Below are 22279 nucleotides of genomic sequence, written 5' to 3'. Positions count from 1 at the left end.
GTAGGTGAGTGGTCTTCCTTCTTTGTCAGGTTCCAAAAACAGACTGCCTTGAGACTTCAATCTCATCTAGTATTAAAATTTCCTTACAGAGCGGGCTTACAGAATGACATCACACACATCTGATCATATGACTTCTTGTTCTCATACTATCCCCTTGGCTAGAAGCTGCCAGGATTTCATACATATGTGTCAATAATACCTACACATGGAGCTTTGCTAAGATCTGTTGCAGCTTCTGAAAGTCATAAAACAATTTCAAATTTCTACTCTTCTAGAGTAACAATTAAATGAATGCTAAAGACAATACAGAAGGCTTCCTATTACTTGTTTTCCCAGTCATTTTGTCACTGGCTGCAATCAGAACTGTAAGATACAATCTTTATGACCTAAATTAAGTAATTTAATTTCTTACTATTTTTGTAAGTTAACTGGACTGAGATAAACCTCTTCTCTTCCAATATTCACTATTAAAACACGTACATTTAATCAATTACAATACAGTCAGGACCTACTGTTGGTACATTTTTAAAACAAGCAGCTTTACAAATACTTTTATCAATGCAAGCATCTGTACAAATCAGCTTGATATACAAATGACATATAATTCTTTACAAAATTCCAGCTACATATACTGGCATATTTTACACATCCACTGCCCTACTTCTCCTGGCATAGCTGACAATACCTCACATTGTCACGGTTAGTATGACTTTTTCTGATTTATAATAGACAATCACAAGTATAATCTGTGAAGTACAGATAGATTTGTTTAAATAAGGTGACCATAAAGTAGTTTTGGCCAAAATAATAATACTGCCAGAAGAATCTCAAAAGAAGGCTAAAGACTATGCTTGCTTCTGTACAGTGTACCTAGAAGGCTATTTACATCAAGAGAATTGTTTTGTATATGTTGACAACATTTTAGATCTTGATCATTCATGTCACCAGGTACTACATCAATCTGATTGCCATAAAGTGAATCTGCTTATCTCTGGGTGATCTTTCAGTGGGAAGGCATACACAGTAGGGTGTTATGCTGCATTAAGCATCCACACTTCCAAAGACAAACACCATCACTGTCCATTGAAAAAGCACCATGCACATGCTGGGTATATGTTACTTAGGTAAGTGCTTTGAAGGTTTCTTAGGCCCAGTAAGCAATGAGGAACAGAGACCTTTTAGATGTTCAGACAATTCAGCTGAGATGAGCCTCCAATGACAATATTCCCAGTTTTAATACAGATCCATTTATAAATGTATAATTGCTGAATCTGACATGATACTATCCATTCACTTCAAATAATGTTACGGCTGTGGGTGATGCAGGCTTCAGTCAGCTCACCATGAGAAATTTCCCTGAGCCAAAGCTCCTCCACTTACCCATAATATACCACACTTTGACCTTCTTCTTCAGATTTCTACTGCTCATTTAACTCACACAGAGAATTGGACCCAGACTATATTTCTTCAGCATTTTTCTTCTGTAAGTGGTTTTGATCCAATCAGAGACTTCTCATTCATTTGTTGACTGATCATTTTCTTTTATTCTGGCACCACTCATACCAGATCTTTTCTTTTTACCTATTTAGTTTGGAAGTTATAAAGTTTCCATCTCCTTCTTGTTAGGCCCAGCCTTTTTTGCCATGTCTTTATACCCAATCAATTTGCATTACTCTTTGCAACCTTCAATAACTGAATATTACATTCTTGCTATTGTTTTTAAACTGTTTTTGTAACCTTTGTACTCTTGTATTTTATTCCATTGTTTATGAGGTTTTTGTGTTTTGTATGCATGTGGTTGCAGTGTGAACATAGAACAGTCTTCTGACTTCAAGTAGACCATGCAAATATAAAATTTTGTTCCATGATAGGTGTGCTCTGCATGTGATATGCTTACAATCGGAACATTTAGACTCTGAGTATGAGATCTGTAAAGCCTTTGATAAAAGGACTGTAACAGATCAGTGCAATATTTTTAAGGTGTACTGTCCAGGGATGCTTCTACTAGTAAAGAGTCCTCTCTGTCACAAGTGCTTAAGATCCTGTACCTTGAGTTTTCCAAATCCAGGTCTAAAGGGAAAAATGTAAGAGGAAAGAGGACTTACTGGAGCAGAAGTCATCAAGAAAAAGGATCCCCTTTCCCTCAGATTAATTTAGGGTATAGGAGTACTCTGTCATTCAATCTTTTGAGTCTGATGTGCCTACATTATTATTATTTTTTTTGTTCATTTTTTCACACTGTGTTACCACTGACTTCAGGCATTCCTCATAGCCAAATCCCATATCATCTCCTCCTCAGAGGTTCCCACTGTGTGGTGGTGTCCAGTGTGGCCTGCGCCAGGATGGTCTGTCTTTAGCTGAATACCCCTCCTTGAGATAGATCCAGGTGAACAGCCATCATACTGCAACACACAGTGTTCTTTTTTATTTACTCCATATCCACTCCAACATGCTGAACTGACATCATCTAAGGGGGCATGTAAAGGCACTATAAGAGAAATGCCCGCACCAACATGGTGAATTCCCTTCTTTTGCCTGCCTGTCTGCATACTGCAGTGACATTTCTCAAGAGAGCCTCAATATCAGCATAAACGTTTGTGCTCTTATTGCATTGTTGTAACATTTTCCACATGCTCCCTCAGAAGAGGTGACCAGGCACTGCCTTACCATTCCTCCCAAATCCGCATACATGTTCCATCTCCAATAGCTACCAGAGCTACTAGTTGAGTTTGAGTTTCTTGGTTGTAGCCAGAGCTTTATACCTCTATACCAACAGTACAGAGTTGACATGCCTAAATTAGTTGTCATGTAGAAGAAAGGCAGCTACCTAGGAGAGTTAAGCAGTGGAGTCTGTCTTCCTTCTCTGAGTCAGGAAGGCTAAGGGTTTCCTTTTCCAGATGTTCTTCCACCAAGCCCATCAAGTTAGGTGCATCTATTGCCTGTTCACATTCCTGCCATGCTACTTTGAATTTCAGTTATGACAAAATGACGGAGACCTTGATACAATTCTGGAAATGGGTCTGGTTTCCACCTCCACTTTGTTTTCAAGGTGGAGAGGCATCTTCTCACCTTAGTCTGTCTCTGGAGCCTCCTCTTCAGGCCACATTTAAATGCAGAGAGCAATTATGCATGTCAGTATCCTGCATATAAGTGAGTTGGCATAATCTGTTGATATCAATTCAAGATCAACGTCTATTCCTTTGAAACTTTCCATCTTAACAGTAATTTTAATGCTGGGCATTATGGCTCAGAATTTCTCAATACTGGATTTCATTTTAGCACTAAGCTCTAGGTTTGTGAGGCCAGGAACTATGACCTGGTTCTTGATGTCAAAGGGTTCAGATCTGTTTGCAGTATTGAAGGCCATTTTGGTGTTGGAATGTGTCAAAGTTGTGCAGTAAGTGTTGATAACTGTTAGGTCGTCATCACCAGTGCTGGCTGGTATTGACTCAGATCTTTGGCATGGATGATGTTGATTCTCAGGAGATGCTCCACACTGACTGCAGCACTGAAACTGCCAGCTCCTGTGCATAAGCCTCCCTGAGGGCTTGCTTCATAACTGGCTTCTACCCGAGACCTGGATATATCTGCACCTGCTGAACTTTGAGATTCCCATAGTACAGACAGAGAGCTGGAGAGCTGACAGCGAGATCCTTATAAATACTCTGGCCATTCTTCTGTTTACTCAGAGTTCTTGCCAAGGAAATGGAGGAAAAGCATATGTGAACAAGGAAGTACATTGATTCCTGAATGCACTCTCTTGTACCTGACATGGATGGCAGAGATGTAGATAATACCCATAGTTCCTCCTGGATGACTCCTGATTTGGGAATATCTTACAAATAATGCAAATGCAGAGGTGATGGTTCACACAGCCCACCTCATCTCTGGAAAGTATCTTGCAGTGGGTTTTATGAACCAGATGTTGTCACACCCTGTTCCAAGGAGTCCATACAAGAGGGATGTTATGGCAGTGGCTGTTAAAAAAAGTTCTCATACTACATAACTGAGTGGTGTATCCATCAGGCAAAGACTCCAGGCATCAGACAACTTTAGGAGGCACTTATACAAGTCCTCTGTTTTTTCCATTAGTTCACTGAACTACCCATCACATGTGTACCATTTCCAACATGAACTTGCTGAAGAAATGAGCAAAACACGGGAAAGGTTGCCTGAAGATGCTAAGGCCAAGTCAAACCTCAGTTTCTGGACACCCACTATTTATTCTATTTCCAGTTAATAAACAATACTTTATTGTATCAAATGCTAATTCAACTTACAACTTTTGCACATTTTTAACTCTAAAGCATTAACAGTTGTAATTTGCAGTACAGAGAGATTACGTGCGATCCTAACTTAAGGAATGAAACATTAAAGGCAGAAAACCCTGGATACAGTAAAGCAATGCCTTCTGAACAATGGCAGACAATTTAGATGGCATGTTCATAGGTTCATAGGTAGGTACTAGGCTATCTGTCCAAAGGCATTTATAAGCTTAGCCGGAATGTGTTGGCTTTCGCCACCCCCTTAGATTAGTTCCCTGTGCCTCTGTCCAGCAGAGCCACTGAAGTGATCCCTGGAGTAAACTTTCTGTTTCCCATCCACTCATCAAGGTTTCTCTTGAAGAGTGTTAGTCAGAAGCTCTGCCTAATGTAGATTGGAATTTTGTTCCAGAGCATGGGAAGTCTCTGGGACAGGAATCTATCCCTCCAGCATGCCCTATTTATTGTTGTGGTGAGGTTTAGATCCCTAGAGGGTATCACTCAAGGGGATATGGTTTTCTTTAGGTGGAGCATGTCCTTCAATTCTGGGTTGGACATGGTCTTGTATGTCAGGCAGAGATCATCTCTGAGTAGGCGGTATGCAACCGAGTACAGCTGGAGTTTCTTCAGTCGAGCTGCATAGGGCATCTGTTTGAGGTCAGTGATCTGCTTGGTGAGGTACTTCTGTGGTTTTTCCAGCTGTTGCAGGTGTCTTGTAAGGTACATCCCAAATGAGGTGTTGTACTCTATGATGGGTCTGATGAGTGATGTGTAGAGGGGCACAATGACCTCTTTTGATCTGGATGAAAACCCTTTTGTGATTAGGTGGGTCACATAGAAGGTTTTTCTAACCACTTTGGCAATAAGATTATCAAAGGAGAGATTACTATCTACTTGGGTCCCCAGATCCCTTATTACATCTTCGGTATTTAGGGGGCTACCACCTATGTGGTAGTTTGTGGGTACTTTGTTTTTTCCAAAGGGGATGACTATGCACTTTTTTGGCATTTAGCTTGAGGCCATGGTTTTGACACCAGGTATCTGTCTCAGTGAGACCCTTTTGGAGGATGTCTGTGTCAGCCAGAGAGTCAGTTATAGCCCCTAGTTTGCAGTCGTCTTATAACTTGGTCAGCCATAGTCCTCCTGTGCTTGCCTGTACCTCTGAGAAGTATATGCCAAACAGGAGGGTTCCTAGGACTGAGCCCTGGGGAACGCCACTTGTAAGTGGTTTAGAGTCAGACCTAGCTCCCGCAACTCTTACCATGTGGGTTCTGTCCATGAGCCAGTTGGCAACCCATCCCGTGACATAGGGGTTTATGTTCAGGCTGGTGAGCTTGTCTATAATACCAGAATGGGGAATGGTGTTGAAGGCTTTTGCGAGGTCTAGGTAGGCTGTGTGGACCACTTTTCCCTCATCTATAACCTTGGCAACTGTCTCAAGGAAGTCTACCAAGTTTAGGAGGAATGATCTGCCCTGAACAAGTCGAAATGGGTAGGGCCCAGTGTTTGGAGGTTCCCAATATCTCTGTTAATGAGATCCATAAAGATGCACTCCATAGCCTCACAGACCTAGCTAGTCAGGCTTATAGGTCGATAGTTCCCAGGGTCTGTTGTGTCTCCACCTTTGTGGAGCGGACAAACCGTTGCTGTGCACCACTCTATGGGCATGTAGCCTGTGGAGAGGCTGATTTTGAACAGTGTGTTTAGGTGATGGGTTAGTTCATCTTTGAGCTCATGATGAATGCAGCCTGGGAAACTGTCCAGTCCCACTGATGCTGTGTTTCTGGCTTTGGAGAGGGCTGTTTTAACCTGAGTGTCTGTGATTTCAGGGGCACTACATTCTTCTGGTATGGTTATCGGTCCTTTTCGGGGTGAGAGGGGGATGAAGTTTGCACTGAATCTATCTGACAGGATGTTGACGATATCGGTCGGTTCAGTGTATTTTGTGCCATTCTGCACTAACTCTGAGCAGATCTGAGAATTGTCACTTAGATTCTTGACATAGCTAAAGAATGCCTTGTGGTTATCTTTGGAGTCCTTGGCAATTTTTCTTTCGAAGCTTGCCTTGGACGATTTTATGAGGGATCATAGTTTCTTGCTGATACTGATCATGGATGTCTTCCCTTCTTGGGATTTTACTCGTTTCTGTACTAGTTTCCTCCTTCTATTGTATAGCTTGTTTATGGCAGGGGTCCACCAGACTGGTTTCTTTTTCTTGGAGGAGTGAATCTTGGTTTTGCTTGGGATAGCATGATCCATGCATTCTTGTAGGTGCCTGTAGAGTGCATTAGTAAAGGATTTTGCAGCATGGACAGCATTATCCTTTAGCATGGGGGATTTGAAATTTTCCACCTCGGTCTTAAGTAATGTGAAGTTTGCTTTTGAAAGATTTTTCACTGTGGTCCTTTGACTGGGGGTGGGGGCAGAATGTGGATATCCAGAGTGATTAGTTTATGGTCAGATCTAATGAGTGAGGGGTTGACCTTCGGTGAGGAGCACCAGTTGCCCATGTTGGTGATGACCAGGCCCAATATGTTGACACCTCTGGTGGGGGTGTTGACTAGTTGATCCAGGGCTTTTGAGTTTATAAATTCTAGGAAATGTTGGGCAAGGGAGTTATTACTTGAGTAGTTCTCTCAGTTAATGTTTGGGTAATTGAAATCACCCAATATCAGGGTGTTTGATAGGACCTTTATGTTTCCCAGTGTTTCCAGAAATGTGGAATGGGGGTCCTGGGACATGGGGGGGGTGATCTGTAGCAAGCTACAATTTGAATTGCAGTTCTGCCCATTGTTAGTTGCACATGGATGATCTCTCGGTGCTGTGCCACTAACCTGGAGGTGTGGGTATCCTTGATGAATATGGATACGCCCCCGCCTTCTGTATTTCGGTCCAGGTTTTGTGGCTGAAATGTATGGTATGAGTTGTAGCCTGGTAGTGCTAGGGTGCTCTCTTGAGTCCTAAACCAGGTTTCTGTTACTGCACATATATCGATTTTCTCCATACTGAGGAGTGCCTCGAGTGCGTGCATTTTGAGGTTTAGACTTCTGGCATTGAGTAGCATTACCCTCAGTTTTTTGTTACTTGTGCTATTTACAGCGGTGGGTTTGTCTTTTGAACCTTGCTTAAAAAGGGCATTATGGGGGTGGCAAGAGCCTTGGCCAGTATTCAAAAGCCTAAGGATGACAGGTGCAAGTTGTCTCTAGCAAAGCAGTGTGGTTTGTCTAGCATATCATCCCAGGCTGACAGACACTGGTTCCCCTTTGAATGACACCAGAAGCTTAGCCAATTGTTGAAATTGATAATTTTTTCTTTATACCATAGTATAATTCTTGGTGAGGGCAGGATGCCACTCAGGGTCAGGGTCATACCGGTCTGGGCCATGTGATTAGAGAGCTCTTCCATGTCTCTTTTCATGCTGTCTTGGGAGGTACAGCTCAGGTCATTCACACCAAGCATGTAACAAGATAAAACAGAGGTGATAAAATGCAGTCATGCATCTGAGCTAATCATCTGTTGCAGAGTAGGAAACTATGATCCGGCTGGCATTGGTTACTATCATGAAAGCACGATAAGATCTCCTTTTATTTTATTCATCAAACACCTATCCACTGATCAAGGAAAGGCCAGTATTATGATGAAGTGGAAATTACTCTAGGTCTGTAATGCAGACATTTGGTTTTTAATGCCACTGGATATTCTTACATTAAAACACCTCTTAGAAACAATATATCTCAAAACAGCAACTACAGGAACAAATTACAATCTCTAGAACCACAGGTGCCCCTGGCCCCAAAGATCCTACATATATGGCACAGAAATGAATCACAGAACATGCAAAGTAAGGTGCTATGTCCTGGGTGATGCCACACTTCCATAGTGCTGTCAGTCTTGTATGACCAGTTTCAGGCCTTGCACTGTTTTTTTTTTTTGGGGGGGGGGGTGTTGCTACCACAGATTTCAGGTCATATCATCCCCAGTGTCCCAAATCCACCACATCCCATCATTGCTGGTTCTTGTGACTCACATCAGGAATTTCTCATTTTCAGGAGACCGCCTGCATATGGAGATCTCTGGCTACATCTATAGGTTTTGAAGCATATGACTCCTACAAAGTAAAAGGAGTAGGACAGAACCAGAAGGACCTATCATACTAGGGCTTACAGTGGTTTTTTTTTGCCCTACCTCCCATCCCAGCATGCAGCTGTATCTGCTGTAACAGGGAGAGCAAAGAAGAGTGTCCACAGAGACATGTGCTGCCCCATTTGCTACACCAAGCACTCTTTTCCAAACTCCTACACTTGTAGCTTAGTGTTCTCCTTCATACAATGACCCCACCGCTCCACCTGAACTCTGTAAAGGGCACATCGTCTCTACCATGGATAGGCATGCCCATCCTGCCTGCCTGCACCACCATCAAGCACCCAAGCTGGTATTTAAACCGAGGCCACCTAGGCCATATAAAGATTTTAGCTGTCTATGCCACTGGTGCCACCTTCAGAGCCTTACACCATTAGGTATATCATTAGGTATACTTCTGCATGATGCAAACTTGCTGCATGCTTACTGGGAATGCATTATTTATATTAAGATCCTTAGAATTTTCTTGAGCACAAAATGTAGCAGGGAATAGAGATCTTACCTGTGTTCAGACAGTCAGCTGAGATGAGACTTCACAGAAACTATTTCCCAGTTTAATTTATATTCATAATAAAGTTATAACTGCTGTTTTTTGCATTCCATGTCATAACTACAACAGTCATGCGTTATAGTGATACTGGGTAATATTTTGCATGCAACTGTAGTACATCTGCTGTAATTTACAAATGTCCACATAGTTATCCTACAGTTCTTAAAAAAGGAACAATAGTCTGTGTAATTGGCAGTGCCCCAGTTTGCACAAACATTATTACAGCAGGGAGAACTGGGTCGTGCCCCAAATGTAGTTGCCATGTTGTGGTTTATAAACATAAGTACCTATGAAAAAACTAAATAACATTTTATTGAACTTGTATGCAAGCTCAGAATACATCTCTAAATCTTAGTAAATTAGAGAAAAAAAATAAAAGAAAGTCCATTATTTAATAGGTTCATTGGTGTATACCAAGCTAACCACCACTAGGGTCCTTATAAGCCTAGGAATGCATCCCAAATGTTACTCACAAATTTGATATGGGAGTGATTTACTGACTGTCCATCAGAGACATTGGTGCCAGACCAGAGGTGAATTTCCAATTACCCATCCATTGGTTCAAGTTACACTTAAATAGTATCTGCATACAAACTCAGAGCAAAAGGACTAGATTTAAATGTAGCTGCAATTATACATTTCCATTCACATGTTGGTATTTGGCTTTATTCATCCAGAGAAAGTCTTTGAATCTACTGAACTACAACAACAAAAAGACAATTTTCTGGTTTGACTCAGCCATGGTTTAAAAGTGAAGTACTCATGTTTTTTTTTATTTTATATATTTTACACTGTTTACCGGGAAGTACACTGATCTCTAGAGATCATTTACAGCCACAGCCCAAGTGAAGATATTAACAAAAAAGAAAATAAATTCACAAACATAAGAGTAATCACAGAAGGTAGGTAATCCCATAGACAATTAATAAAATACATAAATAATATTATCAGAGTAGAAAATCAAATATGAATTAGTTTAGTAGTAAATATGAGAGGGAAGCAGCAGCCGAGAATGGCAAATCGAAGTAGAAGTGATGCAGGTGACAAGAGGGTTAGGTTATGTGTCCTGTGGAAAAGCACTTGCAGTCAAATCTTTGATTAATATTTAGGATATCTGATTTTTGATAATAATTATCCTTATCTTTAGAAGCTAGCCTAATTAATGGGATCCTTTGCTGGTCCTAATAGTTGCCTTCAGCGTTGTAGTGATTTTTTTCTATACATATTCTCTTTATGTTGAGGGGTTCTTGCTTTACATTTCTTTTTTGCAGGTGTGTTTTGCTGCATAAATGCATGCTGTTGATTGCCTATTTTTTTCTGAATTTTTGATCACAGGACAGCAGCAATTCTTCCCTCTTTATTTTGAAGACCTATTTCATTTTTTAATTGTGTGCTGCTAGTTGCTTACACTTTTTCTGAGTTTTTGCTTAGGAAACTCTTTTATGTAAATGTGTCTTATATAAACATTCTCTGGTGGCCACATATATTATTTATTAATTTTTTTTTATTTTGATAAACATGCAGATCAGTGACAGTTAATACTCCCTTAAATACAATAACTTAACTTCTTTTTTGAACCACAAAACAAAAAAAGCCGTTTGCAAAACACTGTATAAACCAAAAGAAAAAAAAAAACAACTCGTAGATGCCAGGAAACTTGCAGTAATTTAATAATTAATCATAAGTGCTTTCATTCACTACAGTTATGTGATATTCTTCAGATACAGCCTCCCTCATAAACACCTCCTTAAATACACAATTAAGTCCTGCCATCTAGTGTTGCAAGTTGTAATCACAACATTTTCAGTAGTAATAATCGTCCTATTAAAATCATTAGGTTAAGAAACAATTTATAACAATATAATAACCTATTTAAAACATAATTAAATTTAGTACTGAAACATCACTAGATTGTGTCCTTTTCATAAGTAACAAATTATTAATATAAATTTGATCATTAATACCTGGGGGTTAATGGCATCAAGAAAAACCTGCCAGTGCAGCTCTCTTTTTTTTTTTTTTTTATATAAGCTGACCAATTTCCACTTCAGTCAAAAGATGGGACATTTTCCAACACACAACTTTTTTTTTACATTTCTGACATTTCTCAGAATGTTCAAATAAAGCATTGTTGGGGTCCCTCTTCTTGATTGCATATATATTCTGGTATATTCTTGTTTTTAATGTTTTTTCTGTTTTTCCAGCATAAAAAGCCATACAGGAGCTGCACTGTGCAAGGTAAACCACTCCCTTAGTATTACAATTATGTCTTATAGGTTCATAGGTTGGTACTAGGCTATTGGCCCTAGGGCCTATACAAGCCTAGCCATAACAATTCCCTGGCTATTTCTTCCAACACTATTTACTTGCTGGATCCCTGTCTAGTAGGGTGACTGACGTGATCCCCGGGGTGAATTTCCTTTCTCCCATCCAATTGTCAAGGTTCCTTTTGAAGAGGGCCAAAGAGGCACTCTGCTTGACATGTATGGGCAGTCTATTCCAGAATCTGGGTAGCCTCTGGGTCAGGAACCTATCCCTCCAGCATGTTTTGTTTATTGTGATGACAAGGTTTAGATCCCTGGAGCGTGTGGCTCTGAGGGATTGGGATTGTAGCATGTCCAACAGCTGTGGGTTTGACATGGCCTTGTATGTTAAGCAGAGATTGCCACTGAGTAGACGATATGTGACAGAGTATAGCTGGAGTTTTTTAAGGTGGTCAGCATAGGGCATATGCTTTAGGCCTGTGATTCTTTTAGTGAGGTATTTGTGCGGCTTTTCCAGTTGTTGCAAGTGTCTTGAGAGGTACATACCAAATGGGGCGTTGCATTCTATAATGGGTCTAATGAGGGATGAGTACAGTGGGACAATGACCTCCTTTTTTCTGGATGAAAAGCCCTTAGTGATGAGGTGTGCCACATAGAAGGATTTCCTGACTGTTGTGGTGATGTGGTTATCAAAGGTGAGACCACTGTCCACCTGTGTCCCTAAGTCTCTTATCACACTTTCGGTGTTTAGTGTACTGCCACCTATGTGATAATTCACAGGTACATGTTTTTTCCTAAAGGGGATAACTATACATTTCTTGGCATTGAGCTTAAGCTCATGGCTCTGGCACCAAGCATCTATTTCTGTAAGGCCCTTTTGTAGAGTATCCACATCATTTGGAGATTCAATAATGGCTCCCAGTTTGCAGTCATCTGCGAACTTTGTTAGCCAGAGTCCCTTAGTATTGGCCTGTACTTCAGAGAAGTTGATGCCAAACAAGAGTGGTCCCAGGACTGAACCCTGAGGTACTCCACTTGTCACTTGTCTAGAGCTGGATTTAGAGTCAGCTACTTTTACAGTGTGGGTTCTGTCAGTAAGCCAGTTGGCAACCCATCGAGTGATGTAGGGATTAATGCCCAGCTTAGTAAGTTTATCTATGATTCCAGAGTGGGGGATGGTGTCAAAGGCCTTGGCGAGGTCCAGATAGGCTGTGCAGACTGCCTTACCCTCGTCCACAGCTCTGGAGACTGATTCGAAGAAGTCAGTCAGGTTCAGGAGACAAGATCGACCCTACATGAACCCAAACTGGGTGAGGTCCAGTGTTTGAAGGTTGCCAATGTCTTTGTTTATAAGTTCCATAATAATACGTTCCATGGCCGTGCAGATTAGGCTCATCAAACTGATGGGGCGGTATTTCCCGGGACCCAAGGTGGATCCCCCCTTGTGGAGTGAGATAACTGCAGCTGTGCAACACTCAGTGAGCACGAAGCCTGAGGTGAGGCTATGATTAAACATGACACTTAGGTGAGGTGCAAGTTCATTTTGTAGTTCATGTAGTACACAGCCCGGGATGTCATCTCTCCCATGGATGCTGTATTCTTAGCTTTGGAGGATGCGTTTTTTACCTGTGTGGATGTTATTACCGGAATTTGGCAATCTTCCGGTAGTGAGATGGGCCATTTAGGGGGTGAGATGTGGGTGAAGTTGACACTGAATCGATCTGCCAGGATATTGGCAATATCCTTGGGATCAGTATATTTAATGCCATTCTGTTGTAGCTCAGAGCAGATCTGAGCATTGCCATTTAGATTCTTGACATAGCTATAGAATGCCTTGTGGTTGTCTTTGGAATCTTTGGCAATTTTATTTTCATAACTAGCTTTGGAGGATTTTATGAGGGATCTCAGCTTCTTAGTGAGGCTGGTAAGGGAGCTTTTTGCATCCTGGGATTTTCCTGTTTTCTGCAACAGTGTCTTCCTTTTGTTGTAAAGTTTGTTTGTGGCAGGGGACCACCAGATTGGCTTAATTTTTTTGAAGGAGAGCATCTTGGCTCTATTTGGGATGGCACGATTCATGCATGAGTGGATATGCTCATACAGTGCCTTAGTGTAGGACTCAGCAGTTGAACTTTCAGTTCCCGTCTGCATGGGTGTCATGAAGTTTGTCACTTCTGACTTGAGTAGCATGAAGTTGGCTTTGGAGATGTTTTTTACAGAGGTTTCCTTACTGGGGGGTGGGGGTGGGATGTGGATGTTAAGGGTGATTAGCTTATGATCTGACCTGACCAACGAGGGGATGACCATAGGTGTGAAGCATCGATTTCCCATGTTGATAATGACCAGGTCTAGGATATTGGAGCCCCTGGTGGGACAATGGATTAGTTGATCCAGGGCATTGTAATTTATGAATTCCAAGAACCGTTGGGCAAAGGTGTTGGTGCATGAGTAGTTTTCCCAGTTATTGGCAGGGTAGTTGAAGTCACCCAGTATTAGAGTGTTTGGTTGTATCTTAATATTTCCAGTATGTCTATATATTTTCCATTAGGACAAACAGGTTTAAGAAAGTAGCCAATTCACACCTTCGCACACACACACACACACACACACACACACACACACACACACACACACACACACAGACACACACACACACACACACACATATATATATATATATATATATATATATATATATATATATATATATATACTGTACACACACACATGCACACACACACACACACACACACACACACACACACACACACACACACACACACACACACACATATATATATATATACTGAGTAGAGGCTCCACATTTAAACATTCCTTTTGAAGTTATAAGATCATTATTTTTGCTTCCTTTTTCAAAAATCTTTTTTTAAATTGGGACCTGATCTAAATACCATAAATGGATCCTCGCCTAAAGTAGTCACCAGGTCCTGTGTTGTGATGTAATTGTGCCACTTCCTCTGTAGTATTGCTTTAACTTCTTTTGTAACATTACTGAAATCACATACTGATGCTCTAGGGAAACTATTTGATTTCTGAGCTTTAGCATGACCATTCATTTGAGCACCTACTGGACCACCATGGGTGGCTTTAGTAACACAAAGACAATAACTCAATACCAATCTATAACATTGAAATATATATTTTACCAAGTCATCCCCTAAACTTTTGACGAGGTCAATAGGGTATTGCCAATCCAAAAACATCTTACTGAGAATCCTAGTTTCATCATAAAACTTAAATTCATTGGTAATAAGATGTGACAATCTAATGAATTGGCATTTAACTACATTTCTCTTTTGCCAAGGTGGATGATGGCTTCTGTAATGCAGTAAACTGTTGGAATAGTTTTTTTTCCTCAATTAAGTCCTTACCAATGCTCACATCTAAAAATTGATCTCATTTGGCTGTATTGCCCTTAAAACCCAAAAGAGAGGTTGTACCATTTATGTAGTCCAAAAATTCATCATCCTGTTTAACATTACCTGTCCATAAGATAAAAATATAGTCCAAAAATCTCAAATATAGTATCTTCTTGTCTGGCAGCGTTTGAAGCAGTATGTGAAAGAGAACTGAAAACTCTGAAGACTGGTTACAGAAAAAAACATTAAAAAAAATATGTCAGCTTATATGCGATCAAGAAGAGAGAACCCCCACAAATTACTTCATTTAAAAATTCTGAGAAATGTCAGAATTTTAACAAATTTGGTGTGTTCACGCATGCGTGTGTGTGTGTGTGTGTGTGTGTGTGTGTGTGTGTGTGTGTGTGTGTGTGTGTGTGTGTGTGTGTGTGTGTGTGTGTGTGTGTGTGTGTGTGTGTGTGTGTGTGTGTGCGTGTGTGTGCGCGCGTGTGTGTGTGTGTGGACATGTGTATATGTTGGAAAAAGTCCCATGTTTTCACTGTTGTGGAAATTGGTCACTTATGTGGAAAAAAGGGAGCTGCACTTGCATTTTTTTCTTAATGCCACTAATCCCCAAGTATTAATGATCCAATATATATTAATGATTTTTAGTTATGAAAAGGATGCAAATCTAGGGATGTTTCAGTATTAAATTTAATTATGTTATAAATAGATTACTATATTGTTATAAATTGTTTCTTAATCTAATGATTTGAATAGGATGATTATTATTGTTGAAAATGGTGTGATTGTAACTTGCGTCACAAGATGGCAGTACTTAATTGTGTATTTAAGGAGGTGTTTATTTGGGATGCAGTATCTGAAGAAGTTCTCATTAACAGCAGTGAATGAAAGCACTTATGTTTAATTATTAAATTTACTGCAAGTTTCCTGGAGTCTAGTTATATAGTTTCTTGAACCACAAGTGCCCCTGGTGGAAGATAGTAGCATACATCATGTTAAGAACAGTCTCATTGTGAAACAGAAGATGAATGTGGTGCCATATGTGATCAGTGTATCATAGAATTGTTAAATGGTTGGGGGTACCCCAGCGGTTGATATTCCATGTGTATGAACATCACAGCCACATATTTCTCCACCACAGATCCATACCGCCTGCTCATTTTGGACTGCTTGCAAGAGATCCTTAAGACACTTCAGATGCACATCCCTCCTTCAAAGTTGAAATTCCAGAATGCTGTCATGATCGACAAAATAAAATGCAAAAGCAACAGACATAGACATCAAATTATATATTTGTATATATATATATTTGTATTTTATATATATATATATATATATATATATATATATATATATATATATATAGAATAGAATATATATATATATATATATATATATATATATATATATATATATATATATATATATATATATATATATATATATATATATATAATATAAATATATATATATATATGTATATAATATATCTGTGTATATATATATATATATATATATATAGATATATATATATATATATATATATATATATATATATATATATATATATACACATATACATTCTCTTCATGTTGAGAGGTTCTTGCTTTATGAGGTAAGCTTCTTCCTTTTATTGTTTAGTTTGATAATACCTACTGACCATCACAGTAGTTTTTTATTAAATGTATCAATTTATTTGGTTCTAGAAGAGACTTCTCTGTCAATGCATTTTCTTAATGATCATATAGATTCCTGGTGTAGGCAGCTGTGTGTTCTAGATCCATGGTGGGGTTTAGATGGGTGAGTTTAGAGATTTCATCATACCACTGAAGAATGCTTCTCCTACAGAAGTCTCTAATGAAGGTGGTATTGGTATTCAGAGAGGCAAATGCTCTCAAGGTTCAGGTAATTAGTTGGTAATTAGATGTAACTAATGACAGACCAACCTTGGATAGAGAACATGCTGGAGACAAATTTGTGAGGCATAAGTCCATATTTTTACCACCCCTGGTGAGATTATGGACAATTTGATCCAGGGAGTTGTCATTTACCCAAGCTAAGGAAGATTGTGCATACCTTCCATTACAACTGTAGGTAGTCCAGTCTTTCAAAAGCATAGCTGGCTCAACCCGCACTCTGTGCTGGTAGCATAGACCAGCGCCCTACCATCCTCCTCAGCTCTTCCAGTGAAGCACAAAAAAAGAAAGCATTTCATTGTATTAGCCAATTGCATTACACTTAGATCCATACACCTCCCCTTCCATTGAAGAGCAAGAAAAGGCAGTTCCTTCTAGTGGCATGACCCCCCCCCTCCCTCCTGCCCCAGCTATTCAGGTCCCATGTCCTGTGACCCTGTCCCTCCTTCCATACTTTTTTATTAAAAAAAATATATATATTCTTTTTAGACTGTAACAAACTGCTTGTTACAAATGTAGTAAACAGTTGCTACAATTTATACCCTTCCTGCATGGGGTGCTATGGTGCTCATCTTTTGCTACAGTTTAAAAGGCTTTTTTTTAAACCGTAGCAAACTGCTTGCTAATATTGTAGCAAACAGATTTGTATGGTTTATACCCTGCCTGCACAGAGGGCTACAGCTCCCTGGTTTTAGTTAAAAAAAAAAAAAGAGAGAGAGATTTTTTTTTTAAACTTTTAAACTGTAGCAAATTGTTGGCAATGTAGCAAGCTGCTGCTACAGTTTAAACCACATATAGAGCATTACATCACTCAGGTTTGACTGCAGATGCAATACTGGCATTTAAAAGCTTGTAATGCATCGAAGAGAGATCCAAATTGGCAGATCACGCCCCCTCCAACTCTTTATGCCTGGGGCAGTTAACTGACTCTCTCACCCCACCAGACATTACAAATTGAATTGCCTAGCATCTTGTCCAAAGGAAAGATATACTAGACCTCCCTGGTATAACACCGACTACTAACCAACTGCTGAATCAAACTATTTTTTTTCCTTGAATCTTGGCATAATTTTTGGTGAAGGGAGGATACCACTCAAAACCAGAGTCTTTCCCTTGACTAAAGCCAGTGTGGCAAGTTCCAGAAAATCCTTCTACATGTCCTTCATGGGTTTTCATGCCTAATAGTTCACTCTCGCATACTTACAGGTGGAGACAGACCTGAGGGGTCCTGATATGTCAGCTAGCTGTAACTGTCCCCTGGATTCATGAAGCTTGGCGCAAGGCCGGTGTAAGGCCTGCACCGGCCGTGCGGTGTATATATGGTGTAGTAGCGCCATATGCATATTAATGAAGGTGCGCTGCCACCACATCCACGTGCATAGGACACGTGCGCGAGTGCATGGGGCGTTACTAAGCTGCGCCCGGAGGCGTGTCAATGTCGGCTGTCGATGAGCAATCTAAACTGCTGAATATTATAGTCTGCCTGCAATAGCAATCGCACCTATCAGTGTCCATGGATAATGAAACGTATGCAAAGCATGCAAGACAGTTCCCGGCCACACAAAATTGAGAACCAAACAGAAATGCACGCAACACAATATGAGTTTCCGTCCATGGAACAAATGATATTTAAAATCGTGTGTCCATAATGTACTGCACTGTAAGTAGTTATACCCAGTGGAAGTGAATCGCATCATGTCAGCTCGCCGCCAATACACACATCTAGCCCCATGGGCAGGGTCACCAGCAGTCCCACAGTGGTAGTGATAGTACACAGCTGGGCAGTTGTGGCCATATAACAACTGTAAAGAAACCTGACAGTCCAAATTGTATACCAAACTCACACAAACATATGAATATTAAAATGTGCTATACACATGAACAGGAACGTAACCGGCACATACACATAGGATGCTATATGCGGAACCGGGACATCAAAATGCAGAACCCATGCATGCAAATGCAATACGCAACAACCCCTGTATAGCACATAACCCGCACCCATGTCCGAATGTCCACCAAATCCACCTACCAGTCTTGCGCAGCCGTACACCTACACATAGCGAGTATTCCCCATATGTAGTAGGAAGTATCGTCCTAGGCAGTGTCAGGATTGCAAATATGTATCCCACATTTGTAAACATCCCCTCACAGTTACGTAAATCCAAATGCCCGCGCGTTCATGTTTTGGCAAAATGTGTGTACATCCCGCGTAGGATAAGTAACCTGTTGAAACCTCAGAGTTGTTTACACGCCACGGTGTCTAGTACTGTACACATCTGGACAAAACATGTATGTGTAGTCACGGTACTGTTCAGTTTCTAGACAGACATGCAAAACATACTACGCAGGATGGAACACCTGTCCACCATGCAGGTCTCCCCACTAGGGTTGCCACCTGTTCAGATGCCCAAGGTGGGACATCCTTTGTAGAAATGTGAGAATTTGCAGGATAAAACATACCCCCAGCCAGTGCAAAGGACAGAATTACACTTGTTTGCCAAGATAAAAGCTTATTTCATAGCATTTGAATTGCTTATGCTATTCCAAATAATAGTTATGTGTTTCACATACAAAATACCTGTATCATGCAACTATTAAAGAAAATAAGAAATATACTTTTGTCTTAAAATCACAGAACATTTGCCATGTCTTAAGTTTCATCACAGGACACAAATGTCCAAAGTGGGACTTCCCCTCGCAAAGAGGAACAGGTGGTAACCCTACTCCCCACTGAATTATCGATAGTATATATTCAACTCAATCACATACCGACAACACCTCTCAACCTATTACAGCAACAAAATCTGGACAAAGCCTAAAATGATGGGTGGACAAATAGGGACAGATGTAAATACTGCTCTCACAAACTTCGGAAGTTCACAGAATAATAGTATGTACATTAGCATGAAATGTTGTGAAGGATGTGGGGTAGTCCCTCAGTATTACAGAGGTCTATACATTTTTACTGTAACAAACCTTCACATATGTTTATTGTACTACTGCATACCTGTAGTTAATTCATAGTTAATTCATGTGCAAAATAATAATCCTCGTATGAATGAATACAGGAAATAGTCAAATGTGAATGGGAACACCACTCACCGTGGATTATGTATTGTAACCACCCTCACCCATATTATGTATTGCCAACATTATAAGCTGCTGACAGGTGCCCAAACACCTGTGTCTGTAAATACAGGTAAAATAATGTGAATGGGACCACCACTCACCATGGATTATGTATTGTAACCTCCCCCACCCATATTATGTATTGCCAACAGTATAAGCTGCTGACAGGTGCCCAAACACCTGTGTCTGTAAACACAGATAAAATGTTTAAAATGGACAAACTCTATCCATGTGCTTTATCTGACATTTGAACATGGTCAGGGCAGTTCCGTTCACCAGACAGACAAGCCTAAACCCAGATCACCACATGAACACCCTGACAATTAAAGACTTGTATGTGTCAGGACTATAAGCCTTGGGGTTCTGAATATCCCTGCAGTGATTAAATATGCAGCTTGGGTCCAGAGCAGTAGGGAATAGGGAATGTGTAATATGCAGTACCGCATTTTTCCCAGCAGAAGAATGGATGCCTGTGTCGTAAGTGAAGCGGTGAGGCATATGTTAATGTAGCTATGTACTATGGGTATGCATATAAATGAGTCAGAACACCAAAAGTATAGTGGTTACAGCATCCGGCCAATGTGAATGCAGTCCCGGTTCAACTATGACTACAGCACATATAATGTTAAAGTGTAATGAATGCATCTGTGCTGTACAGACATTTAAATATGTAAAGGTGAACGTGTGTTTCACATATGTCCATTAACCGGATTACAGATAATTTACTGGGACTGTCACAAGTAATAAAGCCCATGTAAGCACAAAGACTTAGTAAACATATATAACCCACAATAAGTATATGCATGTGCGCCTGCGAGTAACCCACAATAAGGAAATGCAAGTGCGCCTGTGCGTGTGTGATCCGCTCACAGCATAGTAAATGAATGCTGTTTCCCCCACATTAGATATACATGGCTCAAACCTGTTAACCCTGTAAAGTATGAAAACGGACAAAGGCATGCAAACTACCGGTACAAATAGGGACAAATCCCAGATATGTGCCAGAACAAACATAGAAAGTGGATAGAATAACGGGTGTGTCAGTAGCATGGATTCTCTGAAGGGTATGCAGTCGTAACCTGAACTGCATGCCAGTATTTCCCACCATAAGTCTTAAATGATATGCCACTACATTGCCAGATAGACACAAGTTTATGTAAAACACACCGAAGATAAAGAGGCAACCAGCTGTACACTCTGCGACAAGCTGTACAGTGGAAAGGTATGGTATGGATATAGATATATGTGTATACACATAACCCACAGACATAAACCAAAGCAAATTATGAAATGAGGATTGTACATGTATATATGTATATATGTATACACAACAAACATATGTCCCGTAGATATGACATATGTACATAAATAGGCCACATTATAGCTAATATGGGTAGACAAACAGACAAGCACGAAAGGTGAATAAACCGCTGCCTTCCAAACCATTGGCCAGAAAGTGACAGTCCAGCAAGTTCTACACTTTAAACATGCAGATAGGTGTCCATTGCAGGACCCCAAAAATTGATCCATACGTAGTGTCAACCGACAATGACGCAAAATAAGTGACCTCAGCAAATACGATATAGCTGTACATGCAACAGTAGCAGGTGCAAGGGTAATGACACATGTGTCGATAGAATGTATGACGTATGAACTGATATCCGGAGAGTGGGGAGTGCATATAAGTGTCTCCACACTTCAGTACCACTCACATTAAACATGTGTAATGGGTACTGTGGAGGGTTGTCAGGTATGGGAATCATGGGTATGCAGAAATGGGCCTAGGTGTTGTTTGGCAGAGATTTCGTAGGCCCGCCCCGTGGGAGTGATGTGGGTATAGCATACTCCTATATTCTCAATAATGGGGCAAACCATCCACTGGATATTGCGTAAACCATTTTGGGAATATGTAGGGCCCTATATCAGTGTCATGTAGGCGATTATCATGGATGGACATGCGTACGACCAAGATGGTAACCATAACTGGCAAACTGTCAGAATAAGACACCTGCACTAAGGCATAGTACATGAAATACAAGTAGGGACTATATTAGATATACCCCAGACAAAGTCAGAATGTTGATAGAATACTGGTGTAGCCAGGAATACGAATGCTATGAGTGTTACTAATCATGTAATAGAAATGTCAGTCACTATTATCTAACCGCACAGTTCGTAATGCCTTGCCAGCAATTTACCAGAAAGGCACATTACTATGACAAATGTAACAAGAGCAAAGGTCAAACATCAGGGCATTTACCCATAATGTGTACAGGTTAGGGGTATGAAGGTAACCTGTCCAAAATACATGTACAGAACTAGTGATACTAGGTGGACAGGTGAGAAGAAAGACATCAGGACAAATTAGAAAACATGTACAAGTCATATGCATGTACTCCAACAAATGTGAATGACAACGTATGCCCTGTGAATGCCAATGTGGAAGGTTAATAGACTCTAAAGAAATGTGTCCCTCAGGGTGTCATGCAGTGTCACTGTAACAATGTCCAGTCCCCCATACTCGTATGTGAGCTCTGCCACTGACGGAAAGCGCAAATACCTGTGTACACATACGGTACATGATAGACTAATTAGTGTGGATAAGCAGCTGTTGGCCTGTGTGAGGAATACAACC

The sequence above is a fragment of the Protopterus annectens genome, chromosome 2.part0, assembly GCF_019279795.1.
Source record: "Protopterus annectens isolate FY-2018-M chromosome 2.part0, PAN1.0, whole genome shotgun sequence".
NCBI classification, from domain to species: domain Eukaryota; kingdom Metazoa; phylum Chordata; order Ceratodontiformes; family Protopteridae; genus Protopterus; species Protopterus annectens.
The sequence above is the reverse complement of the archived record's forward strand: the minus strand, read 5'-3'. Positions refer to the sequence as shown.